The 24,889-nt window shown below is 36.7% G+C and overlaps 1 protein-coding gene and 1 long non-coding RNA gene across 2 annotated transcripts in view; one reads left to right on the plus strand and one right to left on the minus strand.

The window, feature by feature from the left end:
- LOC115225697 overlaps positions 1-24,889 on the plus strand; it is a 426,722-nt gene that overhangs the window by 263,363 nt on the left and 138,470 nt on the right. The window lies entirely within an intron of this gene.
- LOC118768390 lies at positions 7,094-16,092 on the minus strand. Its single transcript, XR_005004204.1, has 3 exons — positions 16,080-16,092; positions 13,236-13,238; positions 7,094-7,152 (listed from the first exon to the last, which is right to left on the minus strand). It is a non-coding gene; the product is annotated as an uncharacterized LOC118768390 (long non-coding RNA).

The following is a 24,889-nucleotide window of genomic DNA, read 5'->3' on the forward strand; positions in this document are numbered from 1 at the left end:
ATACGCACACACACACGCACACACACACGCACACACACACGCACACACACACGCACACACGTTTTCTTGTTACGGAAGAATTCAATTGCTTTTTACTTGATTGGCTTTCTGACACCTTAATATCCTTTATTAATGATGATGGTGATGATCGGTGAGCTGGCAGAATCATTAGCACGCCCGGGCGAAATGCGTAGCCGTATTTCGTCTGCCGTTACGTTCTGAGTTCAAATTCCGCCGAGGTCGACTTTGCCTTTCATCCTTTCAGGGTCGATTAAATAAGTACCAGTAATGCACTGGGGCCGATATAATCGACTTAATCCGTTTGTCTGTCCTTGTTTGTCCTCTCTGTGTTTAGCCCCTTGTGGGTAGTAAAGAAATAGGTATTTACGATGATGGTGATGGTATTTATGATGATGGTGATGATGATATTGATGGTGGTGGTGGTGGTGGCAGCAGCAGCGGTAACAGCAGCAATGATGATGATGATGATGATGGTGGTGATGATGATGTTGATCAAACAATATCAGTGGTGATTATAGGGCGGTGAGCTGGCAGAATCATTAGCACACCAGGTGAAATGCTTAGCGGTATTTTGTCTGCCATTACGTTCTGAGTTCAAATTCGGCCGAGGTCGACTTTGCCTTTCGTTCTTTCAGGGTCAATCAAGTAAGTGCCAGTTATGCACTGGGGTTGATGTAATCAGTTTGTCTGTCCTTGCTTGTCCGCTCTATGTTTAGCTCCCTGTGGGCAATAAAGAAATAAATATTAGTGGTGATTACTTACAATAATGATAATGTTGATGGAGTTAATATAGAAAAAAATACTTAGACTCATCACAGCCTCTACATCCAACAAAATGTACCCCTACAAAATGACCGAACATTTCATACAGGCAAAAAATCTTAACAGTGAACAGCCTACATGGACTGTGATCCGAAAAGGAGACATGGAAAATCATGGAAATACCTTATAAATGACATCAGTGAGACACCCAAATACTAATTACACACCCCCAAAAAATGTCCCTAAAACACTACCATTCAACATGGGTCAAATTATCTTGTTATGAAATACAAGGAAGAACATCTCAGTACAATAATCCCTTGACTACCGTGGGTATTATGTCCCAAAATACCCCTGTGATAGGGGAAAATCCATGAATTAGAAACAGTAATGTAATGTATATTTTAAAACTTATTTTTATAATTTGTATATATTTATTTTATTATGAATGCAAAACAACACCACGGAGGAATTGACGTTAGCTTAAATAATAAACTGTGATAGGTGAACCGCAATAGGTGAACTGTGATATGGCAAAGGATTACTGTATTTACTGTGAAAACGGAAGGCAAGAATAAAACAAATTCATATTCAACATGGACAAAAAAAAGTTTAGTTAAAAATTAGGCTCAGGTATGGTTGTGTGGCAAGAAGCTTGCTTCCCAAGCCCATGGTCCTGGGTTCAGTCCCACTGCTTAGTACCTTGGGGAAGTGTCTTCTACTATAGCCCCAGGCTGACCAAGGCCTTGTGAGTGGATTTGGTTGACAGAAACTGAAAGAAGCCCATTGTGCATATATATATATATATATATATATATATATATATATATTTATGTGTGTGTGTATGTCTGTGTTTGATCCCTCTCCCCACTGCTTGGCAGCTGGTGTCCGTGTGTTTACATTCCTGTAACTTAGCAGTTTGGCAAAAGAGAGCAACTGAGTCAGTGCCAGGCTTAAAAAAGAAAAGTCCTGGGGTTGATTTAGTTTGACTGAAATTCTTCTAGGTCGTGCTCCAGCATGGTCACAGTCAAATGAGTGAAACAAGTAAGAGATAAAACATAAATTAATGCAAGTAAAACGATTTGTCACAAGATCCATTGGAATACAACTTCACTTCAAATAAATGGACCACAACAAAAGGTGCCAAAGCTTTTGACTCTACATCAAACATTTAGCACATTGTCATTAAAAAAAAAATAAAGGAAATAAATTGCCAGAAATTCTTCAGTCAATCCCTACAGAAAGAACTCAATCCTTTGAAAGGAGTATAGACTCTGCAATGTGAATGAGTGATGGATGAGTCTTCATCACAATCAAGAACAGGTTGTAGAATATTCTTTTCTAGTCTTGGCAAAGGCCTGAAGTTTGGGGTGAGGTGAGGCCAGTTGATAAGATCGGCCCCAGTATGCAACTGGTACTTAATTTATTGACCCCAGAATGATGAAAGGCAAAGTCAACCATGGTGGAATTTGAACTCAGAATGTAAAGACAAACGAATTGGTCGTAGAATATTCTTTCTACTCTAGGCACAAGGCCTGAAATTTTAGAGGAGGGGGCCAGTCAATTAGATCAACCCCAGTATGTAACTGGTACTTAATTTATCGACCCTGAAAGAATGAAAGGCTAAGTCAACCATGGTGGAATTTGAACTCAGAACACAAAGACAGATGAATTCGTTGTAGAATATTGATAAGTAGGATATGGGTAAGCAGTGAAAGAAAGTACTACTTAGGACCCTTGTCCTCAAGATATTAGATTTTGCACCCATTAAACCAGTATTGTATGAACAATTCTTTAGATTGAAACAAGCTCAAAAACCTCCAAATCTACCACAATCTCTATATTAGAGTGTACATCTAGTGTCTGGTGCCTGGTGACCAGTTGTTTTATACAAAAACTGTAACAAATCATGACACCTTAGAAACCTGCATCACAATAAGGTAATGTTTATCCCTACTTAAATGTGGTTCCTTCATTAGAACAGGCTATACTGTGGTAATTGCCATGAGAAAATCTCTCCTATTAGCTTTTGATCACCAATGCAAAATGTAACACGAACAAAAGTGCAATTGGCATCAAAAGCCAATATGAGAGTTCCTCTCGTGGTATCTACCACTGTATAGTATAAATTAGTACTGCCTCTGTCATACATACATATATATTTATATATATGCACATACATACATCTATATATATATATATGCACATACATACATCTATATATATATATATGCACATACATACATCTATATATATATATATGCACATACATACATCTATATATATATATATACATATATTCAAATATATCTTCATCATTTATATATTAACAGCTTAGATCTTAATTATAAAAATATATGAAACCATTATTCTATAGAAATTTAAATGTTTTAAAAGAAATTTCAAGTGCCTATGTGATAACTGTAAACCTACTTTTGGGCCACCCTATATATATATATATATATATATATATATATATATATATATATATTATAATAAATTAGAGACAAAACCACTATTATGCAAATAAAACAAAGAAAGACTTAAGCCAATACATAAAATATAAAATAATTTATATAAATTATTTTATATTTTATGTATTGGCTTAAGTCTTTCTTTGTTTGATTTGCATAATAGTGGTTTTGTCTCTAATTTATTATAATATATTTTATTATAAAATTGGATTCAATCTTAAATCTGATTTTTCCTTGTAAATTTGGATTTATTCCCTAATATTTATTATTATTATTATATATATATATATAATATATATATATATATATATATATATATTCATATGTATGTATATGTATAATCATCATCATCATTTAACGTCCGTTGTCCATGCTGACATGGATTGGATAGTTTGACTGGACTGGCATGCTGGAAGGCTGCACCAGACTCCAGTTTGATTTGGCATGGTTTTCTACAGCTGGATGCCTTTCCTAATGCCAACCACTCCAAAAGTGTACTGGGTACTTTTACATGCCACTGGCAGAGGTGCCACTCTGCGTGACACCAGTATCTGCCACGACTGTGGTTTTGCTTGGCTTGATGGGTCTTCTTCTCAAGCATGACATAATGTCAAAGGTTTTGGGCATTGCCTCTGTAAGGCCCAATATATATATTTATATATGTATGTACACACACTACTCTGCCTAAAAAATGGATCTAGAACTTCAATATCCCTACATATCTCACATCTATTTTCTTTCCTCCACCTCACTCTCTATTTTATATCTTATCTAAATTAACTATTTCTTAACCATCCTCTCAGACCATCTCCGATGAAGGGATATAATTAATAAATATCCTGGAAACATCTGTAAGACCTTCTATCTATAAATGTTCTAATATCTACACAGCCTTGGTTTTTTTATCTCATTGCACAAAAAATTCTTTTATATATATATATCACAATAGCACCCACAAGGGAATCTCTACGTGGTCACTTAAATTTCTTGCAATAGTAACTGAATCCACCCACCCCCCATTAACACTTTATTGGTATAGAAAGAGGCTTGTTAGATAATGTGGTCTTACTGTCCCAGCAGATAGGAAAAGATAGGATGGCCATAGTTGGAACACTACTTGATTATTGTTGATCAGAGGACAAAACAGCAACAAGATTCCTTATTTTTTGTAGGGCACCCTGTATATCTTCACGAAGCCTTAAGGAACATATTTGCTTTCAAAGGTTCTTGTACACTTGTCACCATCTGCGGCATTAAAATAATAACCAAACTCCAGCTCTATGAATTTACTTGACTTATTTGAAATGACAGTCAAATCTCCCTCAAATGACATCCCAACCATTTCAAATGAAGGTAAGTGTACAAGATGTTGCCCATTTGCAACTGAGGGAATTGAAGCAGTATGAAACAATGTGCCCCAGGACATGCAATTACTGCCCAGGAACAGAACCTACATCATGATTATGTGTCCATCAATCTAATCACTGGGTCATGCACCTTCCAAATGCATGTATCATAATAGCGTATAAAAAGACAGGTTAGTCATGGATGGAATCTCTTTGATAAGCGGTCTCCTTGAGGAACACTAACTAGGTGTTAAATAATAGCAGCCACACATGTACAGATGATCCAATGAAACATCTTCTCTTTGGGTACGTGACCTGCTAAAAATAGCAGCCAAATCTTTTCATTCTTGACTACCTAGGAAAGAAGGGATACAGTGGACAGTGTAGTCTTGAGTATAAATATACTGGGCGGCCATGACTGGAATGTCTTTGATCATAGGACTGATTCACCAGGGTTGACCTGTGGTTAAACAACAACAGCAACAAAAAAACCACTACCATCATTTCTTCTAAAACTAACACTGCTATCCCCCCCCCCCCACTACTGCAACCAAAAGCACGACCACTACCACCAGAACCACCACCCCAACCATCATGACAAACACTACCACCACCACCGCTGCCATCACCACCTCCATTGCCACCATCACTACTACCACCACCACCACCACCACCACCAATAATGATACATCTACACTTCTAAGTTACCCAAAATAGCAGAACATCTTTTAAACATTTTTTTGTCTCTGACATAAAACTGCGTTAGCAACAGACTGGTGTATTCCGAAACAAACAAACCAGTCGAAAAGACCTTGTAGTACTATATTGTCCACTAAACCGAAATGACCAACACTGACATTAGTTCATAAATTTTTAAGCTGAGATAACAATGGCGAATATCTTCAAAAGATTCGACCGATGGTTTAATAATGTATTTTTTATTCTTTTTTACTTTACCGTTTTTGCGGAAAAGAGAACGAATAAAATATGATCATTAAGCTATGTGAAAGTCAGAAGAAACCAAACAGCCAAAAAGTAAATTCATTTATTGGGTGACCTTTTAGACATTCTACTGTTATAAAAATCTTGTTTTTCTTCTTCTGAAGGACTTGAAAAATCTTTCATCCATAAGTATCAAGAACTGATTGCAACTGTGAGAGGAAAGAGTTGGCGGCAGGTGGGGGGGGGGGCACTGATAAGGAGCTTCGGGAAGCACCGAGACTGACAACTAATAACAAATTAAGCCGGCTGTCTGTCTGTTTGTCCCTCTGTCTATGTCTGTCTTATTTTTATTCGTTTCCTATAATATATGAGGTAATTATTTATGTTTCTAAAATCAGCATTACAAAAAGCCGGAAAAATAAAATAAAAACCTAACGTAGCAAAAAACAGATTAATGGTGGTGGGTGGCAAGGGTGGAGCTGGTTAGGGTGGTTGAGACTTTGGACTAAATGTCTTGTCTGTGCTTGCATTATTATCCCTTTATGTCTTTGAGACGATGTATTGCCAGTGGGGTTGGTTATCTTTCGTCTTTCATCTGTCCCCCTGAGTTGGGGGTGGGTGGAGTGTCAATGAAATATTCAAAAAATACTGGGGGTTTGATTTTTGTCGACTTCACCCTCAGCATCATTCCTCCACCCTCAAAATGTATACAATTAATTACAAGTTTTTTTTTTTTGTGGAATTATGACTCAATTGGTAGAGCATCGGGTTTGAGAGCATCAGAGTAATTACTGACTGGTTAGCACACAGACACACACAGACAGACAGACACACACACACACACACACACACACACACACACACACACACACACACACACACACACACACATCTAATACACCCATGCCGGTGCTGCATAAATGCTCTCATGACTGAGACACGTAAAGAAAGCACCCAGTTCACTCTGTTAAGTGGTTGGCATTAGGAAGGGCATCCAGCTGTTGAAAACATATCACAACAGACAGTTGGAGTCTGAACCATTTCCTGCTAGCCAACTCCATGTGAAACCATCCAACCCATGTCAGCATGGAAAGCAGACATTAAATGATGATGATGATATATATATATGTATGTGTGTGTGTGTGAAGGCGCATGGCTCAGTGGTTAGAGTCTTGAGCTTACGATCGCGAGGTTGTGAGTTTGAATCCTGGACCGGGCTGCATGTTGTGTTCTTGAGCAAGACACTTTATTTCACATTGCTCCAGTTCAATCAGCTGTAGAAATGAGTTGCAATGTCACAGGTGCCAAGCTGTATTGGCCCCTTTGCCTTCCTTTGGATAACACTGGTGGAGTGGAGAGAGGAGACCGGTATGCGTGGGTGACTGCTGGTCTACCATAAACAACCTTGCCCGGACTTGTACCTGGGAGAGTAACTTTCTAGGTGAAATCCCACGGTCAGTCATGACCAAAGGGGTTCTAAGAAATATATATATATATATATATTATGCGAAATGTATAGTATTAGATATCCATCATGGCTGATTTCAGCAATCGGTTTCGTGTAAAGAATACAATGGAGTGTTCGGTAATAAACCGATTATATAACTCTTTATGCTTCTTAGAGTTAGCCTATATATTTAGTAAAATGAACGTGAATTTGCAAGCTGATTCAGTTTCTGCCAACACTGACTGACTTCAAGTATGTAATTTCAGCCAATAACTCTTGCTCCTTTGATTGAGCCTGGTCACAGTTCATTTATTTTCATTCAGCATCTGGTGGCATCTTAGAGGTGCCCTGTGTCAAAAAATATCATTTGTAACAGACGTTCTTTTGACATCGTTCACAGATGCCTGACTCAGGATCAGAAGTTACAGCCTGAGTTGTTATCTATAATCGTAAAAATTAAAAGTAATTCAAATTCAATTTTTTCTTGAAACAACAAATTTCTGTAAAGATTAGGATTTAAATTCCAATCTATGAAAAGTTTCCATTCTACAATATTCTTAAAGGAACTAAAAATTATCCAGCAACTCAGGCTAATACGAACGAGCTTGGCAGGTGTAACAGACTAACTGACATCTCTTGTCAAGAGTACAGGTGATCAAGAATCAGATCACTGATGTCTGTTGTGCATTCCGCTTTCATTATTTGATTGCTGTTATTCTGTGCATCTGTGTGTAAAGATCAGTTGTGTTTTGCAGGGTTGCCTTATTTTTACCCTTAACTTAGAAATGGAGAAAAACATAGAGCTAGATATAAAAAAATAAGCCATTCGGGGGCTAGAAATAAAACGGAAAAACATGAAATTCTTTAAGCAGGCATGTGTCTTATGCGAAATCTGTGATGAGCCCAAGTGACGCTGATAACCTGGAGGTGTATTTGTTCTCTCTCTCTCTCTCTCTCTCTCTCTCTCTCTCTCTCTCTCTATATATATATATATATATATATATATATATATATATATATATACATACACACATACATACATACATACATACAAAAATACCTTGTTGCTGATGTTGAAATTCCAATCAAGGAGTCTTGGATCTAGGTTAGAAACCAGCTCTTTCTCTATTGGCAGAAAACTTGAAATAAAACTGAAAAATGACAAACTTACGTATGTCTTTGGGTGTGTGTTGGTGTGTTTACATCCCAATAACTTAGCAGTTCAGTAAAAGCAACCAATAGAATAAGTACCAGGCTTAAAAAAAAAAAGTCCTGGGGTTGATTAGTTCACCTAAAACCCTTCAAGGTGGTGCCCCAGCATGGCCAGAGTCAAATGACTGAAACAAGTAAAAGATAAAAAATAATGAACATATTTAAAATTCTTTTTTATTCCAAACCTTCACCCAGGGGTCAGGCTGCATAGTCCCTCACTAAATACCCCAACCAACCAACCAACCAACATTATTTCCTTCTTAAATACTGTGTTTTATTCCCTGTTATTTATTGCACCTGCTTTTAATTTCGACTCCTTCTTTAATTAAATCAGACCTGCTGAGCAAAACTCTTTGAATTTCGGTACAAATTGGAATTTATTGTTCTACTGCACTAATAATTGAATTTTAGAATTTTATTACCTACATTCGAAGTTAGGTCACTCTCTTTTAGCGTTTCATGACTTTTTTGTTAGATATTTAGATAATGGGGAGCGGTAGCTGTGTGTGTGTGTGTGTGTGTGTATGAGTTTGTGTGTGTGTGCGGATGAGTTTATGTGTGTGTGTGTACGTGTGTATGAGTTTGTGTTTGTGTGTGCAGATTTTATGTGTGTGTATGTATGCGGATGAGTTTGTGTGTGCGTATGTGTGTGTGTGTGTGTGTGTGCATATGAGTTTGTGTATATGTATGTGTGTGAGTTTCTGTGTAGACATGTATATGTGTGTGTGTGTGCATGTGTATGTGGTTGTGTGTGTACATGCACATGAATTTGTGTGCGTGCATGCATGTGAGTTTGTGTGGGAGTGTGTGTGCGTGTGTGTGTATGAGTTTGTAAGTGTGTGTGGTTGCACGCGTGTGTGTGATTATGTGTATGTATGAGTGTGTGTGTGTGTGGGTTATGTTGTAGCTAATGGGAAGATAATGGAAGTTTAATTGTTTCCTGACAATGTAGATACATGTTTGTTTTAGTAATATAATGGAAAAAGGCAATGGAGCGTGGCTTAGTGGTTTGGGTAATCAGCTCATGATCACAGAGTCGTGAGTTCAATACCCCGCGACACTTTGTGTCCTTGAGCAAAACACTTTATTTCACATTGCTCCAGTCTACTCAGCTGGTGAGAACCCATAGTGCTTGCATTTCAAAGGGGTCAGTCTTTTTACATTCCAAGTCTCACTGAATCTCCCTGAGAACTACATTAACCCTTTTGTTACCATATTTTTGTTAACATCTGCTGTCTTTGTTTCAGTTAATTTTGAAATTAATGGAAAATTTAGTAAAATAACTTCCTCGTTATTAAGCTGGGGTCTAAAGGTGGCCAGCTGGCAGAATCATTAGCATGCCAGGCGAAATGCTTAGCAGTATTTCGTCTGCTGCTACATTTTGTGTTCAAATTCTGCTGGGGTCGACTTTGCCTTTCATCGTTTCATGGTCGATAAATTAAGTACCATTATTTACATTATTTACATTCAATGGATATTTGTCCTCATTTTGTTTGTTGTTAACACGTTTCAGCTGATATAACCTCCAGCCTTCTTCAGGTGTCTTGGGGGAAATTTCAAACCTGGGTTCTTATTCCTAAGGTATGTAAAAATAGTAAAAATACCTTAGGAATGAGAACCCAGGTTCGAAATTTCCCCAAGACACCTGAAGAAGGCTGGAGGGTGTATCAGCTGAAACGTTGTGTTAACAACAAATAAGATGAGGACAAATATCCATTGAATGTAAATAATGTACATAATTCCTCATCTCTCAAATATAGAACTAAAGTAAGTACCAGTAAAACACTGGGGTCAATGTAATCTACTAGTCCACTCCTCTCAAATTAAGTCAATGTAATTGACTTAATCCCTTCCCTCAAATCTGAGGCCTTGTGCTTCCAGTGGAAAGGATTATTAAGCTGGGGTCTGGAACAAATTAGCATAAAATTCTGATGGAAGATTATAATCTAGACCACTTTAACCCTTTGGCATTTAAACTGGTCATATCTGGCCCAAATATTCTATTTGCTTTATGTTCAAACTGATCAGGTCCAGCCTCTCACACCTACCCTACAATGTCCAATCACATCATAAATATCTTGAAGCTATGAGATAATGCAGGATTAATTCAAAACTATATGAATAAATGATCATATTTGAGAGGGTAACCTGGGTGCTAAAGAGTTAAAACATTAAGTTTATGTTGTAGAACCTTGGGTGGTCTCAGGTAGGTTGGTATCGAAAGGGTTAAGCATACACATGTCTACAACATAAACTTATTGTAGTAGGAGTAGCTGTTTACATTGAGTAATGCTAGTTTTTGACATCGGAAGGGTTAATAGATTACTGCTGTTGTTTCACCCTAGCAGACACTCCTACCATGGCTAACCAACAGTTTTATGGGCCAGAGACTATATTGTCAAAGTATGTTCTTTATTGAGAACAGTAGGATGTGATTTGAAGGAGATTTGGCTGTTATTTCTAGTAAGTCAAACACTCACATTCAGATTCTGTTTGTTGGACAACATTGATTAAATCAGTAACAACAACAACAACATAAGAAACCAACAAAGGAAAATGGATGTGGTCACTTGACATTTTAGAAATAGCAGCCAAGTGTCCTTCAGATTACACCAGCCATTTTAGAAAAGACAGAGCACATTGAATAATATATTCCTAGATATTCTGTCTAACAAAAAGAAATGTGGTCACGACTGAGATGTGTTTGGTAAAAAGTCTGCTGGAGCAAGGTCGGCCTAGGGCTAAACAACAAATGGCATTTGAATGTCTACAAGGTTCAAACTACCGGAAATGGCAACCAAATCTCCTTTTAGTTACACACACTGTCTTTCTAAAATAAAGGGAGGACACAATGAATAATGTAGACCGAGATGCACTATGCCCGAGCAAAAGTCAGAATGGCCAGATGTGAATCCTGTTTGCTGTACAATGATTGGGCTGGAACCAAAGAACAACAACAACAGAGTAACATCCATCTTTCTTCTCCTGTCAGTGCAGAGGAAGACATGTAAGGAATGTAATAGAAGAGAGACAGCATGAGATGATGGAAGCAGTCTCCAGAACTAACACCAAAGCCAAAATTAACTCTACCATTCCATTATCAATTTCATAAAACCATTTGGAGATATCCAAACGATGCATTCAGAAATTATTTGTTAATTATCTCAACCAATCTCGATCATCGTTAAGTGCTTGTCTTTAATCATTCTTTATGTAATATTAAGTATTGTTGTTGTTATAGATGTGTATAAGTTGATTCTAGTTGTTTGGCAGGTGATTGCTTTTGTAATTTGGTGCCAACACTGGAATAATTACATCACATGAAAGTCATTTTAACCGTTTTAAAAACACACAAAAATAGTTTTATTAACTTTCCATTTGTGTCTAAATGGTATTTTATTGCTATTAAGTATCAAAGTGTTGTATTTCAGCCACTGGCACAATTCCACAGAAACTGATGTCATTATTTGTTGGGTTTCACTGCCACCAAGGGTCTCTGCCGGCAAACACGCATCTTTACCATAGTAAGGTCCATATCCCAATGCTAACCCTTCTATTCTGGGCCAGAACATACTTCACCCCTCCATCCCAATAATTATCTACACTCTCCAAACCTTAGCTGTGGGTCACAGTCAAGTACTGCTCTCTCACCTGAGATTTTGTTGCTCAACATGAAGACATCATCCTGTACCACATACGAAAAAGAGCCACTCAGCTGATTAGTGTAAAGTCACTCCCTGACATGCTCCAGCTTTTAGATTTCAGGTGTGCTGTGTCCTCTCACTGCTTTTCTACTGATATGGAAATGGCTTCTGCACCTTAGAGTTGGGTAGGAGGGACATACTCCCCCTCCATCCCCCATGCATTCGCAATCCTCTTGTCTCTCTCTTCTCCTGTCACCCTCGAGGGTATCGAACCTTTCCCTGACCTCACTTATCCCTATGCCCAGTCCTCCCTTCACAAGACATCATCAATTAAATGAAATAATCGTTTCAAATTTTGGTACAAGGCCAGTAATTTGGGAGGGGGGAGGGGTTACGTCAATTACATTAAACCCAATACTTAACTGGTACTTATTTTATTGACCCAGAAGGGATGAAGGGCAAAGTCGATCTTGGTGGAATTTGAACTCAAAAGCAAATATATTGGATTATAGCAAACTGTGGATGTTATATGTTACAATGGTACTGAGGCAAAGCTGTGAGGTAAGAAGTTTGCTTCCCAATCACATGGTTCCAGGTTCAGTCCCACTGTGTGACAACTTAGGCAAGTGTCTTCTGCTATAGCCCTGGGCTGACCAAAGCTTTGTGAGTGGATTTAGCGGATGAAAACTGAAAGAAGCCTGCCATATACATATATATATTTAGAGGAATATTTTTTTCAAAAAGTTAGGATTCAGACAAAAAAAAAACTTTTTAGAGAGTAGAATGGTATTGACCTTTAGGAAGGAATTTCACAAATTGTGTGTAGGCTTAAATAAATGTGCAAGCACTTTCAGTTCTCAACCTTATCAAGTACCAATTATTTACCCTAGGTATTCAGGTCCTTTTTCCTACTACATAAGCTATTTTTGATTTAAGGTTTTCTTTGATCTTCATGATAATATGATTGTAAACTGCAATTTCATGCAGCCGGTTATTGAAAAGACCGTTAGTTGAAAGGGCCAATGAAACAAAACCATTTTCAAGTGTGTATCTACCACGGTAATTGTATATCTATGCATATAACCATATTATGTTCTATTCCAAAGAAAACTGTCCGACAAATGGGAACCTAAAACACTGAGTAACAGTTTTTGTGAGCCAAACTTCATATAGATACTTAATGCTAGCTAATTAGCAGATAATCTAATGTAAAAGCCATGGTAAACAGTATGTGCACAGCTCCATCTGGACTATTCCATTTCTGCACACTAATTTTATTTTTAATTTATTCCTAGTTCAAGTCATTGATGCAATTTTATACCAATTGCTATTTTTACTTTTGTTATGTTACGATTATAATATACTTTAGTTTGATTTTAATTATTACTTACTACATATAATTCAATTGTTATTATTTTTATTGTTAAAGTGAAAGTATCTGACATAAAATAGAGAAATGTTTTTGTTTCACTTTTAACATGTGATACTGAATTAGTGGAGAAGATATGATATTGCTATCGGCTCGCCCTAGGCAAGAAGTTGAACATTTTTTTTTGCCCATGAAACTACATGGACCCTAAGTAAGGCATGTGTAAAATTTGAATGAAATTGGTTGTGTAGTTCTCAAGTTTTAGGGAAACAGACAGACACACATGCTCAGTTTTATATATATAGAGATAGCAATGAGTCAGTGAGTGCAGCTGTTGGTGGTTTGCTCAGCACTTGGCAAACCACCAAGTGTTTGGAGTATTCCCAGTGGTGTGGGCCCAAGGTGGGATTCTGCTGTTGAGGAAGTAAAGAAGCCCTAAGGACAAATTTGATAATTTACGAACTGGAGATTTAGAGATTTTAGTCAACGTACTGTATGAGGGGTTGGTGCTTGTTCTCGGTAATGTCACCAATCAGAGGTAAAAATAAGGATTAGCCAGGACCATTGATAGCCATCTTATATAGTAGGGAGTATTGATTATTAAGTATTGATCAGGTATTGGTGATGCTGTGATTAATTAACATCAAATGAAAGTATTCAACTACAAAGATAATTAGTAGTTTGGGGCTGTTGTTTGTAAACTTGGTTTAGGTTTGATTCTGTTCTTGGGTCCTCATCTCCTGAAAAAGCCATAAGGATGATGTATGTTGTCTTTTGAGTGTCTTAAATCTAGTAGAGACCATCCCTCTCCAGATCTGGACACAAGAATTTCTTTCAGAGAGAAGGAAAGAAAGCATGGAAGAAGCATTGAGCCCAAGACTTTACTTATGAATCCTGAAAGGTTGAAAGCCAGTGGTGACATTGGTTGGGTTTGAACTGGGTCAAATACTGTAAAATCTTTGTTTTTGGCCATCTAACTCCTCTGTCACCTTGTCACCATTTCAGTCATACAGTCACAGGAACTACTAATATTATGTTCACACCATTTGTGTAGAATTATATTAGCCAAGGTTTCAATCATCCATCAATTCATTAATGATTTTGTTTTAGGATGTTGGGTAATATTTGAGGGAGATTTAACTGGTATTTCTTACAGGTTGAGCTATTACTTCAAGGCCTCTTCTGGTTTTGCCTGTTAAAATTAATGAAAACCTTGTATTTCATTAGAAACATTACCACTAACGAGTTAAAGATTGAACTCTCTGCAGATTTTCCTTTTCAAAAACCTTCAATTTTGTCCTTGCTTTGCTTCTGTTATAGTTCAGCATTTATAGACTTTCTGCAGCTGAATATTTTATGAATTCCCTATTTGGTAATTCTTTCCCATTCCTTTCTATTATCCTCTCTCTCTCTAATTCCATCGTTGTTATCATCATCATCATCCCTCCACACGTTTTAATCCCAATTTCCATTCCACTGTATATTCTTCACTAAATCCATGCCAAGTTTCAACTTAAGAATCTATTTAATTTTCACTCTTTAAGTCATCCATGAAGAGAAAGCGATTTACTTTCTGCCACCATTCTTTAATACCATACTTAACCATTCCATCATTCTTAGTAACAGTGTTAAAACTGTTAAACATATCAACAAAAAGTGAAGGGAATAAGCTTATCTCTCTCAAAGACTGCTTTATTGATCTTAATTCTTCATATCTCCAAACTCCTTCAACCAAACAACATCATTCTATTTCCATTGGTTCATATTCTTTACAATCCCCATTTCCTTGCCTTAGCGCCATCTTTAAACATTTCATTATCCAAGAATGAGGAATCATGTGCTTTAGAATTGATCCTTACCTTTTCAAATATTTGAATAGCGCTTCTTCTAATCCTGAGATATTGATTTATCAGGCGTTGTTGTGCGATAAAGAAGTTTAATGTGCAACCATGTAGCTTTCAGTTCAGTCCTACTGCATGGAGTATTGGGTGAGTGTCTTCTACTGTAGCCCTTTGTGAGTGGCTTTGGTAGATGGAAACTGAAAGAAACCCATCGTATAAGTGTGTGTGCTTGTCCCCCTCATCACTGCTTGGCAACAAGTACTGTTGTGTTTCCATAACTTAGCAGTTCAGCAAATGAGACAGATAAAATAAGTACTAAGCTTATAAAGAATAACTCCTGGGATCAACATGTTCAACAAAAAACCCTTCAAGATGGTGTCCCAGCATGGTCATAGTCAAAAGCCTGAAGCAAATGAAATAGGATTTCATATCTTATACATGGATGTATAAGATATGAATTTAGAAAATTTTGTGGGTATCACAGAAAGCTCCTCTTATGGAATTGGTTAACAATCCACTAGCATGGAAAACTGACGTTAAACGATGATGATGATGATGATAGTAAATCCAATACAGAGAAGAGTTATGCAGAGTGTCCATGCAGCTGAAATACAGAAGAGCTCATCAATGGAATCACTTCATGAGGTGTATGTAAACCATGAAAGGTCAGGAGATATGAGAGATGAATATATTTTCATAATCACTTGACATCCTTAAGGTTACAGCTGTTTCACAGCCTTCTTCATGTAGCAATAATTTCACTATGGAATAAAATTATGTTTACATGATTCCATCAATAATCATGCTTTGCATTCTAAAATGTGATTGCTTATTCACAAATCAATGCAAGTAAAGAAAGCTAGCTCATCAGATCATCAGAATATGATGGTTTCACCAGTGATTCAAATCTAAGTCATCATCATCGTTTAACGTCCACCTTCTATGCAAGTATGGTTGAGATGGTTCCAGAAGAGCTGTTTTGGCAGGTGTTTTACCGCTAGATGCCCTTCCTAACACCAACCACTCAGCAGAGTAGACTTAGTGCTTTTTACATGGTACCAGCACAAGCAAAGTCAGTCTTTACAAGGGTTTTACAGCTGGATGCCCTTCCTAAAACCAGCCACCCTGTAGAATGGACTGAGTGGTTTTACATAATGCAAGCATAGACAAGGTCAGTTTTGGCATGGTTTTTACAGCTGGATACCTTTCTGAACACCAACCACTTTACAGTGTGGCCTGGGTGCTTTTAAGTGGTACCTGCACTGACAGGGTCACCAAGTACTTGCAAGACGAAACAAAAAGAAAATCTCTTTATATATACAAAGTATGGAAGCCTGAAATAAGCTTGGTTTGGTCAGTAAAAATAAAGATATTGTTTCATATCACCTAAGGTGGTAGATAAAAGTTTAGTGAGTTAACCATCTTTAATGTTAACAAAAAAAAAAAACCCAGAAAGGGATAAAAAGAAGAAAAGCAGCTAAAGCAAATATAACAAAATACATAAAACAAAAATGTATATACAATTATATATAAAGAAACAAATATATATATACATATATAAAATGAAAAATGCACATTGTGTACAGGACATCACCGACAAGTGAAAAATATGTAAACACACGAGAGATAAGTACAGGACAAAATAGCCGTCTTATTATTTATCTCTCATGATTACATATTCTTCACTCTTTGGTGATGTCCTCTACACAATGTGTATTTTTCATTTTATTTATTTATAATCGAATGCCACACAGCCTTGATGACAGTAAGTTCTTATACATATATATATATATATAAAAATGCAAAATGGGACAAGAACGCAAAACATTCAAATAGACGACACAAAAAATGGACGGGTCATTCGAAGCCTCTAATCTTCAGTCAAGAACCAGATCATCCTCGCAATTTCGGCTGATTAATCTTGAGATCGCTCCGATCCGGCCAGCCCCAAGGAAAAACTAAGCTACAAGCATTAGATTTCTTGGAAAAAGGATCGAATGTATACGAAACAAGGACAGTAAAACAGACGATGCCACACAAATATAAATAATGTTCTTCCTAGAGTTAAAGTGAAATTTTTTATGTTCGCTGCCCACACACATCTTTGCCAGAATTTATACAGTGAAGCTTTACTATAGCATCATAAAATTATCGACTGCTATTTCCAGTAAACATTGGTGCCTTGTTGTACCACTATCCTATATTTATTTATATTTATAGATATGTAGAGAGAGAGAGAGAAGTAATGCAGTATGATCGTTTCATGCAACTCCATTTAATTGGACAATGCAATCATTACATCAATTTAAAATGCAGAGCAATCTTCAGCTACACAAAGACATAGAATTTGATTAAATTAGAACAGATTATGCCTAAAATCTCCAAGAAGTTAAGGAGATAGATAAAGAACATGTCTCTACTTCAGCATAGAAGTTACTCTACTTCACTACATCATCATAGAGTAACTTCTATGCTGAAGTAGAGACAACTCATTCTTTATCTATCTCCTTAACTTCTCGGAGATTTTATAATTACACTAATGTGTCCATCTGTTCTAATTTAATTAAAGTCTATGTCTTTGTGCAGCTGAAGATTGCTCTACATTTTAAATTGATGTAATGATTGCATTGTTCAATTAAATGGAGTTGCATGAAACAATCGTACTGCATTACCTCTGGATATCCTTGTTGCTTATTTTGATTTTAATCACCTTACTTTGAAATTGTATGGATTATACCATACTAAATTCTGGTGCCTCAGCTTAAGTACCATATTCATCTGAATCTAAATTTTTGTTGAACTCATCTACCATACCCAAAGTGTTCCTGTCATAACTGTGCCTCTAGATACAGTGTATCTAGAATAACATTATTCTGTATGACCCTTGTTAAAAAGACTGATTTGAGAAATGTTTGGCTGCTACATGCAGGAAGAGGAAAGACCAAAGAGATTTCCTCATTGCCTCGTTAGCCATTTTACGAAAATATATATTGTGTTAAGAGGTGACCTTATGAGAAAGACTGGCTTCCAAGATTTGTGTTTATGTATGAATGAATGAATGCATGTGTGTGCATACATACATTTATATATGTAGACATACACACATACATACATACATACATACATACATACATACATACATATATATATACATATATATGCCTGTATTATGTATATATTTGTGTGAGATGGAGGAGGAAGAAATGTAAAGGATGGCGCATTTACACCTCCTGTCTCCGTGCCCCCCTGTCACATTTCCATAACAAGACCAAACATTGACCAACCAACCTAGTGATGATGGCTTACACCTAATTAGTGACCTGGCTTTCTTTTCTTGTCAGGACAGGATACTGCAAATTATAGGGAATTTGGCCAATATCAAAGAAAATTACTGATCTTGATTCTGATAATAACACCTACTGGGTAATATATTTGCATGCGTATATTATCCCCATCATTGTACATAGATGTATATATATCTTATTTATATGTTTCTCTTTCCTTCTCTCTCTCTCTCTTTCTACCTATATATATATATATTATACACACATGCACGCACACACACACACACACACATATCACCATCATAAATTGCTGTGTTCATGTTGACATGGTATACAAAAATTGATGTTCTGATTCTTAGCTCAAAAATTCTCTCTTAACTTTATACCAACTGCTTAGGTTGACCTCCCAACCATACAACTGCTGCTCTACTGATGTCACTTTTACTGCCAGCTGTGTTTATGGCCTTTCTCTTTAATGGCTCTATATCAGTGTACTCCATATTATAATAACCAGGCATAGGAGTGGCTGTGTGGTAAGTAGCTTACTTACCAACCACATTGTTCCAGGTTCAGTCCCACTTCATGGCCCCTACTATATCCTCGGGTTGACCAAATCCTTGTGAGAGGATTTGGTAGATGGAAGCTGAAAGAAGCCCATCATATATATGTGTGTGTATATGTTTGTGTGTCTGTCTGTCCCTCCAACATCACTTGACAACCGATGCTGGTGTGTTTATGTCACCATAACTTAGCGGTTCAGCAAAAGAGACCGATAGAATAAGTACTAAGCTTACAAAGAATAAGTCCTGTGGTCGATTTGCTCGACTAAAGGCAGTGCTCCAGCATAACCACAGTCAAATGACTGAAACAAGTAAAAGAGTAGGTGTACACCTGTTGCGATATGCCTGAATATGCCATGACTATTGGTGACTGTAACATACACTCTATATTCTATAATAAAACACCATAGTACCTCAGTAAAACCATTCTTACTGGTACTCTCTGTAATTTGTAGTAATGATGTGAATAAACTACTACTACTGCTGCTACCTGTCCTGTTTGATCAACTACAAAACTGTTTGTCTGATATTTTTCTACTCTAAGCATAAGGCATGAAGTTTTGGGCGAGGGTGGTCAGTCGATTAGATTGACCCCAGTATGCTACTGGTACGTAATCTATCAACCCCGAAAGGATGAACGACAAAGTTGACTTCGGTGGAATTTGAACTCAGAACATAAAGACAGATGAAATACTGCTAAGCATTTCACCTGGTATGCTAGCGTTTCTGTCACCTCACCACCTTAAATATTCTTTTCTATTTGAGGCACGAGGTCTGAAATTTTTGGAAGGGGGCAAGTGGATTTGATTGACCCCATTATGCAACTAGTACTTAATTTATTGACCCTGGAATGATGAAAGGCAAAGTTGACCATGGCAGAATTTGAACTCAGGATGTAAAGACAGCCGAAATACTGCTAAGCATTTTGCCCGGCATGCCAACATTTCTGCCAGTTTGCCACTTTGCAAATTAGTCTGATACTAATGCAGTTAGGGTTAAGGTGTCATTGTCTTCAGTTTCTGAATGCTAAATCTGGAAATGGTTTTCCTGGATGGTTCCACCAACCAAAAAACATAGATATAATACCACTTTCAGACTAAAAAGCGTTGCTTTAGTAAATCTCTTCAAATAACAGCAAGGAAGTTATGGAGTGAATGAAAATTTGTTTCAGGAAGAAAAGTAAAGTCTTCCTGAAGAAGTTGTCTAACATTAACCCTTTAGCAGTTAATCTGGCTGTATCCAACCCAAAATATTCAACTTGTTTTATGTTCAAATTGTCCAGATCTAGCCTCTCAAACCAGCCCTACAATGTCATTCTATAAATAAATAGTTACCTTATCAAAATATTAAAGCTACAAGATAATGCGTGATTAATTCAAAACAATGTGAATAAATAAGAATTACTTTCAACAGGATGATGTCAATACTAAATGGTTAAGATGTGCTGCAAGAACTGGCATCTGTCACAGGACTCAATTAGTAAATTACTTAGGTGGTTGCATCGATGAAACCCAATGCAATCCTTGCAGAGTTTCTCAAGCCAGCGTATATCCTCAGGTGTGGAAGCAAAGATTTGAAAGCAGTAGGAGACTGGTGTTGCTGCTTTGTTGATTTGGTTTGGTGTTGACAAGATTTTCTTTGAAACTCTTGGTAGATTGAAGAAACAGTGTGACTATCTTGTGGTAGATTGGTGATATATAGATGATACACTTTGCTTTGTTTGTTTTTGTAGTTTTAACAATGAATATGATACCAGGAGGAAAAAGACACAAATAAAATGTACAGATCACGAGAAGGTTAAGTTTGTATGTTGATGGAATCGAATTGAAAACCAATGTTTATTATTTTTAAACCTTAAACGTTGCCAAATAGGAAATTCCTTTCAGGTATTTTTGTTTGCATGAGAAAGGTTGAATGAATGAAAAGTATGGAATAAAGTGTTGAGGGGTTTAAGAAAAGAACAGGTGTTTATTAAAATCCAGCTTTACAAATAAATTTTAAGAAGCAGCAGGAATGTAACTCCAGGGGAATTAACGTCTGTGCTTCATCCTTTTCATGAAATTCTAAATGTATTTTTGAAAGACAATAATTGTTTAGAGTGGTTGATGAAGAAAAGTTATTCATGAAAAATAGTGATGTGCATGCCTTGCTACTAGAAGTGTTGTATGCGATTTTGTGATAAAGTTTTGGGGACAATGTTCATGAAGACACTTGGAAAATCATACAAAAAGAAGTATTGAATTTCTCAAATGAATAAAAAGGAAAGGAATTGGGTGGGGACAGGAAAAGGAATAGAAGGTGGTGGGGCAGGGAAGATTTGAAACAAGGGGTAAAACTTCCAGTAGTCCATATCTATAAGCTGATTTCTTCTTACCAGATGATAAAAGAGTGTTTACAGCAAGATTTTGATGGATTTGATAATTTAATCATATTTGTTTTGGGAAGTTTTGACTGATGACTGTTGCTGCTGCCACCCACAGTTGCTTTTGGAGTAAAAGAGGGAGAGAGAGAGAGAGAGTTTTTTTACTGAGAGATAGAAGAGGGGGTGAAGATTCCATTTAAGGGGAGAGAAACACTTAAGGGTTTATAAAATATTTTGTTTTTTAATTATTATGAGAGGCTTTTTTTATTCTTTTGAGTGAGAGAGCATATTAAATAATATTTCCATATAATCTAATTTATTTATATTTTTTAGTTGTCCTAGCAGTTGTTGATAGCACCATTTCACCCTTATGAGCTCCTTGGTACACCATAACTTGAGGCCATTAAATTTGTTAGTCTATATTAATTTTAAACCTTTAGGAATTGTATATGATCGATTTTCTTCTCTTTAAAACCATTTTATTATCAATAGTGTATAACTTTTAGGCATAATGAACCTTTCGGTTAAAATTGATAAAATATTTATGAGTTGAAGTTTTAAAACTCCTGTATCTTATCTCAGATTTTAATTGATAATAAATCATCAGTAACGATCAAACAGTATTCAGTTGAAGAGACATACCAAAATGTACAAGAATAATATCAGCATGTCTATAGTCTATACAGAAATGTAATGATTTATCTCTAAATTGGCTTTATTACCATAATATATAGAATTGGTCAGAGTTTCCTGAGGTCAGAACATTGATTCAGCAGCCACATACAAAGCATGCAAATGTTGGCCATTAACTGAATGGTGTGCTGAATGTTTGTATTATTATTATTCTTATCTGTGGCATACTTAAGCCATAAATATTTATATTGCCATGATTTTCATGTTGTGCTATCATGAAATTGTGCAGAAGACACGCAAACTGTAATTCTCTGATTGATCACAGTGGTTCTGGTCAGTAGCATTCCGGTCACTGTTTACAGTTGGTGTGTCAGCTGGTTGAAACTGATCATGGTTTTATGTTTATATATATATATATATATATATAATATATATATATATATATATATATATATTATATATATATATATATATATATATAGTAAATCCCAAAAAGAACAAACACAAAAAACACAACAACTTAAGGATGTGGTACATGTATTGTATTAGCAGACACTCAGGGAATGAAAGAAAGATAGTTTTATATATATATATCTATCTTTGTACATGCACACACACACACACATACATACATACACAATAGGCCAAATGTCACATGCCAAAACATTTGACATTTCTCTATATATAAAACTGAGAATGTGTGTGTCTGTGTGCATGTGTGTGTCTGTGTGTGTGCATCACTAAAACTCGAGAACTACTCAATCGATTTCATTCAAATTTTACACCTACACTACTTATGGTCCATGGAGTTTCATGGGCCAAAAAAAGCTTTCAATTTCTTGACTAATACGAGCCCAGAGCAATCTCTTAGATTGTTTCAGTTTTATGTGACAAGAGTAATGCAAGATAATAGTTTCACTGTTAGTAGTTTCACTATGCATATAACTTATACATAGCAAAACTATTATCTCACATTACACGTCTACATACATATATATATATATATATACACATATATATCATCATCATCATCATCATCATTTAGCGTCCGCTTTCCATGCTAGCATGGGTTGGACAGTTCAACTGGGTCTGGGAAGCCAGAGGGCTGCACCAGGCCCAGTCTGATCTGGCAATGTTTCTATGGCAGGATGCCCTTCCTAACGCCAACCACTCCGTGAGTGTAGTGGGTGCTTTTTACGTGCCAGACGGGGCTGGCAAACGGCCACGGTCGGATGGTGCTCTTTATGTGCCACTGGTACGGGGGCAAGGCGAGGCTGGCAACGGCCACAATTGGATGGTGGTTTTTACGTGCCACCGGCACAGAGGCCAGTCGGGGTGGCACTGGCAACGGCCACAGTCGGATGGTGCTTTTTATGTGCCAGGCGAGGCTGGCAATATATATATATATATATATTTACATACATACTTATATATATATAAATATATACTTATATATGTATGCATGTGTAAAAAGATTCGAGCGAGGTCATTGCCAGTTCTGCCTGACTGGCCCCCATGCCGGTGGCATGTAAAACGTACCCACTACACTCTTGGAGTGGTTGGCATTAGGAAGGGCATCCAGCTGTAGAAACTCTGCTAGATCAAGATTGGAGCCTGGTGCCGCCATCTGGTTCGCCAGCCCTCAGTCAAAATCGTCCAACCCATGCTAGCATGGAAAGCAGACGTTAAATGATAATGATGATGATGATGATGTAGAAAGTGTAACTGTAAAAATGCAGAATTATCGGAGTAATGGGCATTCAAAAAAGCATGTATGTATGTATAGAAATCTCTCTCTATATAAACGGCAGTTTGTCTGTGCGTGTTTCTGTGTGTCTGTTTTCTCGTACCCTCACTCTGACCACGGCTTTCAACCGATTCTGATGAAACTTGACACACATAGCCCAATGTCATAATTCAAAGCTAACGCAGCGAAAATTTTGAAAAGTTCCCCCAGTTCTGAAAATATCGATAAAATCGACATGGGGTCGAGAATCAGAAACAAACCACAGACTGTCTAGGGACGCAACTCAACCTTTTTTAACTCAAAAAAAAATTTACCATAATTTTTTTGCTATTTTTGGCTATACACTCTAAAAATGCTTTATAGTTATTTCCCTTACAAACCTGAGCAACGCCGGGCGATACTGCTATGTATGAATAAAAAGATTCAAATTAAGGAAGTGCAATAATAATGTTTAGCAGTTCATAATTGTGAGTAGTGAAATGCAGAATTAGGTTGGCTGATCGTTGGTTCAAAGTAATCAAACATAAACAATGAAATGGATTATTTCCCTTGGGTTTGGGTGTTTAAAAAAAATTAGTTATATAAGAGAGATATAACGGTCCCTTCCAGAGCCATATTATCGAATTTTTTTTCTTCAATGTAAGTATGTCATGAGGTTTCCAGACATGAATTCTCCTCACGTGTCAAGTTTCCTCAAAATCCATTAAATGATGTAGGAGCAGTTAGCTAACAATGCCACAAACACACACCAATTTTCATATATGTAGTAGATATATATATACAAAATATTTTTTCAAATTTTCCATATTTGTAGTAGATATATATATATATAAAATGTTTCTTCAGAATGAGATAAAAAACTAATGCTGTAAAGATTTTAGAACATTTATAAGCCCTATTATAAATGTTCTAAAATCTCTAAGACCTTGTTTCAGCCATTTGACTGTGGCCATTCTGGGGCATCACCTTGAAGAATTTTGAATCAAATGAATCTGCCCCAGTACTTTTTTTAATCTTAAATCTGTTATTTATTCTGTCAGTCCCTTTTGCTGAACTGCCAAGTTACAGGGGTGTAAACACACCAACACCAGTTGTTAAGAGGTGTAATGATGGACAAACACACACACACACACACACACACACACACATGCATGATGGGCTTGTTACAGTTTCTGTCCACTAGATCTATTAAAAAAGCTTTGGTTGGCCCAAGACTATAATAGAAAATACTTGCCCAAGGTGCCA

Source organism: Octopus sinensis, linkage group LG28 (genome assembly GCF_006345805.1).
Source record: "Octopus sinensis linkage group LG28, ASM634580v1, whole genome shotgun sequence".
Classification (NCBI taxonomy): Eukaryota; Metazoa; Mollusca; class Cephalopoda; order Octopoda; family Octopodidae; genus Octopus; species Octopus sinensis.